This window comes from Callospermophilus lateralis, chromosome 14 (genome assembly GCF_048772815.1).
Source record: "Callospermophilus lateralis isolate mCalLat2 chromosome 14, mCalLat2.hap1, whole genome shotgun sequence".
Taxonomy (NCBI): Eukaryota; Metazoa; Chordata; class Mammalia; order Rodentia; family Sciuridae; genus Callospermophilus; species Callospermophilus lateralis.
The window spans coordinates 56,809,880-56,822,494 of NC_135318.1; the positions used below are offsets into that span (position 1 = coordinate 56,809,880).

General features: G+C 42.9%; 1 pseudogene; it reads right to left on the reverse strand.

Annotated features, from left to right (window-relative positions):
• Nucleotides 1–1,765: 1,765 nt before the first annotated feature.
• On the reverse strand, nt 1,766–1,873 carry LOC143380844 (small nucleolar RNA U13; annotated as a pseudogene).
• Nucleotides 1,874–12,615: the final 10,742 nt, after the last annotated feature.

Sequence of the window (12,615 nt, forward strand, 5' to 3'; positions counted from 1 at the left end):
CTCATCAAGGATGAGGTATGCAGCTTGTGACTCTGACCCTGAGCTGGCATCTTGCTCTTGAGTGTCTAGAATGCTTTGTGGACTTCAGTCTCTTGAGACCATATCTGTGACTATGGCCATTTTATGGCATGACCAACCAAGGCACATAAAGAAGACTTTCTGGAGAGCAGGGCCTCACCAGGAGGCCACCAGCACAGACTGGGCGTCCACTAGCCCTCTCTGTGAGGAGCCTGGAGTGCCATGTCTGGACAATGCTGGGACAGGAAGACAAGCTGCTCATCCCAGGTTTGGACCTGCCTGGAGTCTGGTCAGGGCTGGCTGTCAGGGCTGGAATCAGAGATGAAGCTATAATCTCATGCTATGCTTTTCTCCCTGTGCGTTGTGACTCATTGGTGCATTATGAAATCAGTTCCATGGGTCATAATCAACATTTTTCTTTAAAAAATAAATGTAGCAGAAAATATCCACATGCTTCATTTGTGTATTAGTGAGGGTAAGTATTATGTTTATAAAACTTTTGTTTTTGTGTTGTATTTATAGGAATATGTGCTGTGGTTGGTACATGAGATATATTTATTTCTCACTGTGAGAAGTAGCCAGAGGTTGGGTGCAGTGGTGCACACCTGTAATCCTAGCGACTCCACGAGGCTAAGGCAGGAGGATAGTAAGTTCAAAGCCAGCCTCAGCAAAAGTGAGACCCTGTCTTTAAATAAAATACAAAATAGTACTGGGGATGTAGCTCCGTGGTCAAGTGTCCTGGGTTCAATCCCCAGTACCAAAAAAAAAAAAAAAAAAAGGTAGCCAGAGAAGCTGAAATACAGTGTTGTGTAGCCACAATCCTGAGACCTATCATCACCCCATCCCTCACTCCCAACTAGGAAGCCAATGAAATCTGCTCAGGGCCCTAAAACTGTCTTCACCTCATAGGGACAGAAGAGTCAGGAAAGGCTTCTTGGAGGAGATGGGGTTTGATCCATGACCAGGAGTAGGGAGGGGGATGCCAGGGCAGAAAGGCTCAGGTGACCTTCCAGGAGTTGGAAGAGTGAGAAAGACAATGGCTGGGAGAGGTCAAATATAGATCTTTGAAATCAAATGGACTTTTTTCCTGCCATCTCTCTGTTCAATGTCACCTTTGAGGGGCACTTCATAGTGGGGCAATTGAGTGGAGTGTCAGGCCTAATGTCCCTGTTTCTCATTGAATACGACATAATGGCATCTGCTTTTCTTTTGCCAATTTGAATTTTAATTAAAATTAAAAAATCCAGAGCCTGGCCAGGTGGTGCACACCTATAATCCTGGTGGATCAGGAGGCTGAGGCAAGAGGATTGCAAGCTCAAAGCCGGCCTCAGCAACTTAGTGAGGCCCTGAGCTACTTAGTGAGACCAAGTCTCCAAATAAAATATAAAAAGGGCTGGGGATATGGCTCAAATGGTTAAGCGCCCCTGGGTTCAATCCCTGATACAAAAAAAAAAAAAAAAAAAACCAGTTCCTTGTTTATACTGGCCACATTTCAAACATTCAAAAGCCACAGGTGACTAATGGATATCAAATTGGACAGCACAAAATAACATTTCTGTCATTTTAGGAAATCCTATTGGATGGTGATGCTCTAGAATAAGCAAGTTAATAATAAATCCACTCCAGTATCACCTTCTTTGACAAATGCAACATTTTTCATGATTTCTATTACATCTGCAATCCTAAATGCAAATGCTTCTGAGAAAGGCACTGGAATGCCTTAAATTCTTTTTTTTCCCCTCTCTCATGACAGACAGGTAATATGCCAATGGGTCAATGTCGTAACAAGTTTCAGAGGGAGGCATATCTCACACAACGTGAACACCCAATCATCACATTATGAACCAAAAAGGATCAGACCTTAAATTCTTACCAAAGAGAAACTAGTTGATAGCAGGGGCCTGAAGAAAACCAGGGTCTAAGGAAACCATCCACCTGTGGCTGGCTGTGACAACACAGGGGATGTCAGAGAATGACACTTTCCATGACTCAGTGTGCTGTCTGAGGATGCTGATGGATCAGGGCAAAGCAAGCAAGCTCCCCTGTTGAGGGATATGAAAAACTTCATGAGCTTGAGAAAAGGGAATGACCTAAAGTCATTATTTATCTCTAGATGAGAAAACTGAGTTTATTTTTCAGTCTTCTATAACATCAGGGAGGGCATTTTAAAGTCTTCTCTATCTCTAGGGAGATAGACTTTATTTTAAAGTCTTCTCTATCTGTAGGGAGGGCAGATTAGGTGGACACAGACCTTTGCAGATGTGGATGCTTGTGAACTTGGCCCTCCTCTGACCTCTACATTCACTCTGTGGAGGCTCTATCCATCTTCTCTGCACCTGAGCTTCCCAGAACTATACTACCCACCCAAGCCTAAAGATCCAAATACTAAGGAACTCAAAGGGAATTATCACAATCTCTGTCCCACTCCCACCCATCCTCTTCCTGTAGTTCCAACCCTGGATCATTCTCCACCTGCTCAGCCCTCACCCAGATCAGCACACTGTGAGTCACCCTGGCTCATCTCCTTCCTACATCCCCCACCATGATCACCTTGGTCACCTTTCCACTCTGCCTAAGTCTGCCCTGCTGGGCTTCCTCTCCAGCCCTGCCCAGATCCTGAGGCAGCTGCACCCTGGCAGGGGCCACCTGTTAGCCTCTTTGCCTCCAGTCATAGCCACCTCCAGCCTGGTGGTTCTTAGCCATGGATGAGCAACAGAATGACTTGGGAATACGTGCAAAATCTAGATCCTGACTCAGGAGCTATCTGGCTGGGTCAAGCACATGTGTTTTGCAAAAGAGCCTCAGGTGACTCTGATGTACACTCTTGTTCAGAACATGGCCTCCTCCTCTTCATCATCCTTATGAATAACAACAAAAACAGCAATTAACATTTTTTGTGCACTTACATGTAATGCCTCATGTAATCTTCCTGACACCCTATAAAGCAGGTTATTGAAACTAAGGAAAAAATTTCCATGGCAAGTTAGGGGGATGATCAGAATATGATCAGCCACTCCACTCCATTCTCCCTATCCCTTTTTAAAGCCAAACTTGACATGTAGCTCCCCATATAACACCCTTCATGACATTTCTAGGAAAAAATAAACAAACATAATGGGAGCACATTCATCCCTCATTTGCTTATTAACTCCAAAAGAAATCTTGCTGGGCACAGTGGCCCATGCCTGTAATCCCACAGGTTTGGGAGGCTGAGGCAGGAGGACCATGAGTTCAAAGCAAGTCTGGACAACTTAGCGAGACACTTAGCAACTCAGTGAGACCCTGTCTCTAAATAAAATATAGAAAAAGGGCTGAGGATGTGGCTCAGTGGTTAAGCCCCTGGGTTCAATCTCCAGTACCTAAATAAATAGATAGATAGATAGATAAATAAATAAATAAAAGAAAGAAAGAAAGAAAAAAAGAAAAGAAATATTTTGAGTTTTAAGTGGTTATATAGTGAATAGCTATGTAAAAGTTTGCTGAGATATATGTTTAGGATTTTTGACTTTATGTTTGTTATTCTCCATAAAAAAAAAAATCTTGAAAATAGGTTAAAAAAAAGGCTACCAAATGTGAAATAGGTCAAAACACAGGTCTACTAAAGAAACCATGAGAAAGCCATCTGGCAAGAATACAGATAAGAAAAGATTTAAAGATTTCCTAAGTGCACCCACAAAAAACCTGAGGGGAGGTTGGGCATGGACAGAGCATGGGCTGGAAGATGGGTACCATGCACAACTGTCTGAAAAATCCCACCACAGGATGGCTTGGCGACAGTGGGGAGCCAGGGCAGATGCAGCAGCAGCAGCACAAGGGCTCTGAGAGTCCACAGACTGTCTTTGGGCCAGAGGCTATGGGCAGCCCCATGGAGACATCAATGACAGTAAAGACCTAATGCCTGACCAACCAGGTGCTATCTGCACTGGGAATAAAGTCCAACTCTACAAAATCCAGCTCCTGCTGATTTGATGCTGAGGGACTCAAAGGGTCCAAGTGGAGTCACCTATGTTCCTAGCTCCACTGAGCAATCCAGAGACACAGCTGTGGTAAAGTGATTTTGAAACCCATCCTCAAAGAACAAAAACAATTCTGAGAAAAAAGCATTGTGAAGCCTGCCTCACTCTAGCACCTATTAAGGTACACTTAAACTGTGCCCCCATAATGATGCTGCTCTAGAGTTACTCCATGGAACCTACCAGAAGGTTCTGGAGCTGACCTAAGGGAAAAAAAAAGCCACCAATATTAGGATATAGTGTATGCAAATACACAATTCTGTATCAGAAAAAGCCTGAGTCTAACACAAAGCCAGAAATCAGCTCAGTCCTGTTGATTCAAATACCAGTGAATTATCCCACAAGGAAACTCCACTCAACAAGCCCAAAGGGAATTGTCCCAATCTCTGCCCTGCCCCTATTGCTCCTCTACCTGTAGTTCCAATCCTGGCTCATCCTCCACCTGCTCAGACCTCACCCAGGTCAGCATCCTGTGAGTCATCCAGACTCCTCCCCTTTCCCTGCTTCCTGCCCACAATCACCACCTCCTCCACCTGAGTCTGGCAGCTGGGCTTCCTCTCTAGCCTTGCCTCATGGGCCTCATCCTGATGCAGCGGCATCCTGTCAGGGGCCACTTGTTGGCCTCCCTACTTCCAGTAAAAGCCACCTCCAGCCAGTGATTTGGAAGACTACCTAAATTACATGGACATTTTAGATTATAAATGCTTTATAAATGAACAAAACTAAATAACAAATGATAATCTAGAATAAAATATTTATAACATATGAAAAACAATGAGTTAATAGCCTTAAAACATACTAAGTAGTCTTATAAATAATTAAGGCAAAAGGAATATACCCCATGAAATAATAAAAAATAAATGAGCCAGGTGCTGTTGTGCACACCTGTAATCCTAGCAGCTCAGGAAGCTGAGGCAGGAGGATCTCAAGTACAAAGCCAGTCTCAGCAACTTAGCAAGGTCCTCCTAAGAAATTTAATGAGACCCTGTTTCAAAATTTAAAAATCAAAAGGGTTAGCAAGAAAAGGAAAGAAAGAAAGAAAGAAAGAAAGAAAGAAAGAAGATATAGAAAATAGAAGACTAAAGAGTACATAATCAGATAACTCATCTAAAAAGAATCACCAGTGACTAACTGGCCTGTAAAACTAAGTAATAAAGTAACAAAAAGAAACCAAACTAAAGTTACAATGAAATATCCTTTTTTCTTATCAAATTTACAAATTTTTTAAATTGTCAATATTTAGTGATGGAAAAGATCTAGTTAAAGAGCTACTCTCACAGGACTGATGGTGAGCACCTATGCTGATATGCCTTTTTGGAAGGCAATTTAGCAATATGTATCAAAAATCTTGAAAGTGTGCATGTTCTTTGATCTAGCTATTCTCCTTACAGACCGTATCCAATGGATAAAAATAAAGGTGCACCCAGTGTCAGTATATATAATAGGTGCAATTGTTAATAACCTTAAGTGACAAAAATAAAAGATTAGTTAAATCATGTTCAATACACAATAAAATATGAGAGATTCATAAGAAGTTTATTTATGGACAAGGAAGAATGTTCACAACATATTGATAAGCATGAAAAGCAAATCACAGAACAATATGTACAATCTGAAAATTTTCTTCCTGTGTTTCCTACTTCTTGAGAAGAAGCATTGCAGTGTGTCCTGGCAGAAATATCACAGGGAATGCAGACCCCACCACAAGTCCACCTCACCTTTCATCTGGTGGAAAGTCTGCCTCTAAGTCCTACTTGGCCCTGAGCACTCACACTCTGTATTTTGACATATACAATATTTCTTGTGCTGCTGTTTAACTTTTCAAGATTAATCTTGACTCCTCAATTCACTAGAATGTTGCTAAATCTCACATTTCCTTCCTCTCAGTGCCTCCTACAGAACAAGTTATCAGCAAACAGTAGAAGAAGAAAGAATGTATCACTTCTGTGCATGCTCCTGTAGGCTGGCTAAACCCACTGACTGGCTCCACAAGTGTGGCAACCAAGCCCAGTTCTAGGCCAGGCTTGGGGCTGTGTGCTGTCGGCCACCTATCAATCTAGTTCTATGAAGATGCTTATTGTTGCTAATTATTGTTGAGTGACAGGGCTGTTTGTTTAAAGCATTAGGTTACTGCCCCACACCCAGAGGCACAGCCAATCCTACTGCATCCTATAATTAATGAGCTGATAAGTGTTTCTTCCTTATTTCCAGTGCAAAGTTGGCTTTGGACCAACAGACCACACCCACTCCTTCTGCAACCCTCTCCCATCTACAACCTCACGTCTTGGCTGTTGGACGCCTCACATGGAGAAGCACCCTCTTTATCGAAACTGTGGACATGGTCAGAACAGCCGTACTTAAGTCCCTGTGTCCCCACCCAGACTCACCAGCTCCTTCTGGTCCTCCTAAGTGACAGAGTTTCATGACAAGTCTAAGCCAAGCAGCTCACCCTCTAGGCCCAGAAATCCCTACAGGAGGTACAGAAGGGCTCTCGCATTCAAATTCAACAACTCAAGTCTCACAGTTGTCTTGAATCCCTGCAATCAGTGCTCACTTGTTATGCCTTCTGCAGGAAAAAAATATAAAAGCCATCGGAAAAGGAGTGGGAGTCAGAATCAGGGAGAGAGAATTGGGCAACTGCTTCTTTTTTCCCCTTCTACAGATATGAACACATCCTGGTGTTCACAATGTCCAAAAAGGAGCAGAGAGGGAAGTCCTGGAGCATTTGCCATGAGCACATGTAAGAGCTTTATGAAGGCCAAGCTTGGCCTACCCGCCACTGGGACTTTGGGCAAGGTATCTGATCTCTGGATTCAGCTTTCTGGCCTGTAAAATGGGACCACAGCAGTGGAACATGTCACACAGAGTTGTCAGGATTGAATAAGTTAATGGATGTCAAGCACTTAGAACATGCCGAGCATGGAGTGAGGACCAATAAATGTTGGCCATTGTTAATGTTGAAAATGTCTTCCTGTGAGTCCCCTGAGCTCTCTCCAGATTCTCTCTGAGAAAACAGATGCCGCACAGCCAACACAGGGCAAGCTGTTCTCCCCAGTGCTTTGAAACTGGCCACGAAACATTTCTGCAGAAACTCTGCTCTGAGCAGACCTCCAAGGATGTTGAGTTGGCCTAGCCAGACATGGCAGCTGCCACAGGCCTACAAGGCAAGGGCTGTTTGGGGGTGATCCACAATGGCCCCTGGGGAGAGTCCCATTTCCATAGAGACAGTCTCCTAAGGGTTGGGAACTGGAAACGGCTCCAATTTCCATAGCAAAGATTTCTTGTTACCTGGGGGCCTGGAATAGGGAACAGAAGGGGAGAGAAGGAGGGACCCACTCCAAAGTAAGTCCTTAGTTTTAAGAGGTTGGGTAATTGGGTGCTGGTCAGTCCATCTCATGGCCCTTCAGACACACTGGTGAGTAGATAGGTTCCCTGGGTCATTAATAAATATTAATTTTCTAGCCAGGTGTGGTTGGCACATGCCTGGAGTCCCAGCACTCAGGAGGCTGAGGCAAGAGAATCACTTATGAGTTTGGGACAAGCCACAGTAACACAGCATGACCCCATCTCAAAAAATAAAACTGAAAAATAAATATTAATGTTCTTGTGTAATAGGTTCTTTTTCTGCCCTCTGGATCTAGGTTTTCTGAAAAGAAGTTTAAATTCCTCTCATCTCCTGCTTTACCATCTCACCTGAGCTGCAGCATTTTCTTGTTTGTTCAACTTACATTTTGGGATCCAGGCACTTTGGCCAGCCTTGGGACTTAGCTGAACTGATGTCACTGGTTCCCACCTGACATTACCTCAAGGCTCATTAGAGCTCAGAATGGCATTGAGGGCATTGCTTTCATCTGCTTAGTGTTATGCTCCCAGTGCTTAGAAAAGTGCCTTGCACATAGCATGTAATCAGTAAACTGATGTTAAATAAGTGCATGTCGATGCTGTAAAGTCTGTCACCCTCCTTGTGCCCCCCCACACACACACACACAGAGCTTCCTCTGTGGCTTCTTCAATCGATATTTTGTTCCATTTCAAGGTCCACTTGTATCTAATTTTATTGTCTTCAATGTATTTATTAAAATGAACAGATTTCCTGTTTTCTAATTCATTAATTTGTTTTATCTTGTTTGTTATATCTTGTTTTCATCAGTTTGTTTTCTTATGGTTTGTCTTCATTCTTGAGTTCCCAGCTTGCGGAGTTTAATTCCCTTCTTTCTGGTTAATGATAAAACATTTAATTCCAGGCATTTTGCTTGAGACTAGCTGGGCCATATCTAGTAAATTTTGGAGTGTTTTCCACATCCTTAATTTCTCAATAGTCTGTAATGCAGGTAAGGAATGCTTATCTATCCCACTACCCACCCCAAACTTCACCAGCCATCTTCCTGTTCTTTGACAGGAAAATAGTGTCTACTATTTTCTATTTAAAAAAACAAAATTTTTTTTTGTGTGTAAATACTACTTCCACAGCCACTGCCCTTCACACAGCCACCCACCTCTTGGCTTCACTTAAATTGATTCCAAAGCCACAGGGGGCAGCCATGTGCTGGGTACTGTCTGCCCTCCCATAGCCCAGGGTTCATTTGGGGCTGTATTGTTCTTTGTTGTAGGTGCCGTCCTGTATGTTGTAGGATGTTCAGCAGCATTCCTGACCTACCCAGGAGATGCCAGTAGTATGTGTGGCACCAAGTGTGTGTGTGCATGCCTGGACATGTACACGCCACACATATGCCACTACCATCAAGTGTAACAACCAAAAATATTTCCAAACATTGCCACATGTTCCCTGTTGGGAGTGTCCTTGTCAGAGAACCACTGATATATTCCCATAAAAGCCAGAGGTCATGAAGAAGCCAGGCCACACACTGTGACCACCCACCTCTGTGCAGGTCTGGTGAGCATCAAGGCCTGGAGGTCCTGCAGTGGGCCCCTTGTGGTTAGATGTAGGAGCTGCAGGTGTGGAGGTGCACCTATTTCTCTAAGTGGATGTCCTTTTCTCCTCTTGCAGAAAGAATAGGAAAATGGGGACTAGAGGGCTTCCAGTTAGAAGGTATGCTCACCTTTAGGAGACTAAGAAGGTGCAGAGAAAAGAGAAGGGAAAAACTCCTCTAGCAGTCTGTGGCCTTGGCCTTAAAGGGCATGAGCTGGGTTCCCAAGACTCCTGGGAACCCAGTCCAGTCTGAAAGGGAGAGAGCCAGAAAAAATTCAGAGCTGAAGCCCTGACCACAGCAAGAGAGGGTGCTCTTATTTAGTGGGGCCTCTGAGCACAGGGGCAGCAGCAACCCCTCTGTTCTCAGGAAACAAGTGGGCTCCACAATTGATTATGAAAGAAGCACATTGCTCTCCTCATAAAACAATGTCCCCACCATTTAACACTATTAAAGTGTAAAATGCACGAAGTTTGACCTTTTTTATGGACATATCAGCATGAGTGCCCGGGGTCTACAGAGGGGCTATAGTGTTGTGATCTAGAGTACAGGAGTGGGACTCGACTGCCTGGGTGCAAGTCCCAGATCCTCCACCTACCAGACATGTAACCTTGTGGAAATTATTGATCTTTTTGTGATTTAGTTCCCTCATTTGTGTAGTAGGGGCAATAAAAGAGCCTATCTCATTGGGACATTTCAAGGGTTATATGGCTTACCACATGATAACAATATCTGTTGTCAACAATTGCTAGCTATTTTTCTGTTCATTGTGCCCTTCATTGGTAATAGCTAAAAATCTGGACACTTAAATGTCAAACAACTAATTAAATACATGTGGCACATCCAATCTATGGGAAGACTAGGCAGCCATTGAAAGAAATAAAGTAGAACTACATGTACTTAGATAAATAGAATCTATTTAATGATGAGTAATAAATAATATTATCTTTTATTTATTTATACAGAAATAAATAAAATATAGAAATAAATATTTATTTATGTAGAAATAAAGATTTCTATTATATATAATAGAAAATATATGCACAAAAAGTATATAGAGTTACAGCTTATTATTATATAAAAAAGCTAGTAAATAAATAGATATGTGACTTAATCTGCAAAGAAATTTTCTAAGGTTTTAACAATAGTTATATCTAGGGAAAGGAAATGGAGGATTCAAGAACTTCTGCTTTCTCCTTTGATACTGTTTGAATCTCTTATCATGAACACATACTTTTGAAAACTTTTTTAAAAGTACATCCTCATGTACTTTTCCACTGGTGTGAAATTTTTAAGATATATTGTTAATTTTTAAGTGGCAGAATATGAACAGTACATGACATCTGAATCTTAATTTACAAACTTAGGCATGCAAGAAATCACATTTTAGTGCCTGTAACTCAATTCACTGCTTATAGGAAGCTTCAGTCCTGACAATAGGAGACTTGATGTCAGATGTGTCTAAATTCTCCTGAACGCTGGAAGAGCCAGGCACAAGCTAGAAAAGGTGAAGGTGAGGCTGGCTGAGGCCAGGTATGGCAGTCCCTGCTGCTCTGTGCCTCTTCAGAGCAATCAGGAACCACAGACCAAGTTGCCAGTGACCTTGTGTCCTGCCTTCACCATGACGTCAACTCTCTTTGGGATTTTACTGCCTGTCTAGGCAAACAGGTAGAAAACAAGGTGGGAAATTTCTCCTCTTGTGTCTCCTGCCCTTAGTCAGACTGGAGAAGGGAGGGCTTACAAGGGTTGGAGGTCTTTCTACTCCAAAGCAAATTATTCTTCCATCTTGTTTCAAGTCAAGGCATTCAATCTCTGCAAGAGAGCCCTTGTCCTTTGATGAACTGTTCAGAAAATCTTGAGGTTGCTCTAGAGAATGCTTAAGCTTTCAGCACACAAAAGCCAGAGATACTTGAAAGCTGATTTGGATTTTAAACCTGGGGAGAAGTTCAGAAGTGATGAGCTCCATGAATGTGAGGACAAGAAAGGGGAAAATTCAGGGATGAAAAAAGATCAATTCCACAAATATTATCTCAGACTCACATATGTGTAAGTGCAAAGCAAAAAGTCTGAATGTTTCCACCAAATAATTAATAGTGCCTACTTGGAAGATAGGCTTTTGGATGTGGGGTGGGAGGAAGAGGAGCATTAACTTTTTATTCTATATATTTCTAAACCATTTGGTTTTTCAACTATGAAACTGTATTCAGCATTGCTTATATAATTTATTATTGTATTTTTGTTTTTTTGGTACTGGGGATTGAACCCAGGGGTGCTCTACCACTGAGCTACATTCCCAGTCTTGTTTGTTTTTTCTTCTGAGACTGGGTCTCACTAAGTTGCTGAGATTACTAGTGTGCACCACCACACCAGCTAATTTATTATTTTAAATAAATAAATATTCATGCATACTTTGCCATCAGGCTGGTGATAGATGGTGGTGAAGGCCATCATCCCTTTCTGGCACATTCATGGGCAACCCTTGGGAACCTCTTTGTATGAGGAGTTGAGAGACCTTCTGAGAAAGAATTCTTTCTAAGATAAGAGGGAAACTGGCACAAGGAGCTGACACAGAGACGAAGCTTTGCTCTAATTCACATATACCAATCTGAGATAGATTGGTATTTGTGAATTAGATATATCTGCAGGCCAAGTCCATGGCTCTACAAGGCAACAGGGGACCAACAGCTCTCAGCACTGTTGCTTCAGTGAGGTCAACTGGCATGCTGCTGACTCCCTACAGGTGTAAGGTGCATGATGGGTGTGGCAATGTCCAGCAGAACTGATAACTCCATGGGGTGTGGTAGGGGCACAGGGAGGTTGCAGAGCTGGAGGAAGGAAAATGATGGGGGGGAGGTGGTAATAATTTTCTAAAGTTGTCCACTAGGACACAGGAAACACACACCCTGGGAACAACCAAAATGATCTTGGAGTGAGGGTGTGGGAACTAAGCATGAACTGGGATCCTGAAATAGCAATCAGAAGCAAGAAAGACATGTGGATGAGCCCTACCAATGTGACATGTGCATGAGTCCAGGTGTGTGCACAGGCAGGGAATACCAGAGAGGGAGCCACAAAGTCTACATGGGCGGGATTAGGGAAGGTCTCCTGAGACAGCTGATGTCAGTGACTCAGAGCTTGATAGATAGGCTATGGGACATTGGATGGCAAGGGTGGAGGAAACCAAATGTGCAAAGGCCTGGAGCTGAGAAAGAGTGTGGGGTTTGGGGAACTGAAAGCAGCATAGGTTGATTACAGTAAATGAAAGGGTGTGGTAGAAGATGAGGCAACAATGGTTGTGTTCCATGGTAAAGAATTTGGACTTTATCCTGCAGGCAGTGGGAAAGCTCAAAAGAGGTCTGTTTAGCAGGGAAATGAGATGATCAAATTTATCAGAGAGCATTTCACTACCATACTCCCACCTCTCTTAACTCCCATCCAATGAGCAGTCTGAGTGTGAGATTCTCTTCCTTCAGAAAGTGTTCCTTGACCACGCTGGTACTCAGCCAGCTCTCAGCTTATGCTTCTAGAAGTTACCAAGCACCTGTTCCATCTTTCCCCATTTCACTGCATCTTAATGATCCATACCCTGTACTTTTCCCTCCTCCTTTATACGCCGTGAGTACTGGTGGTAAGGAACAATGTCTGTTGTGTTCTCT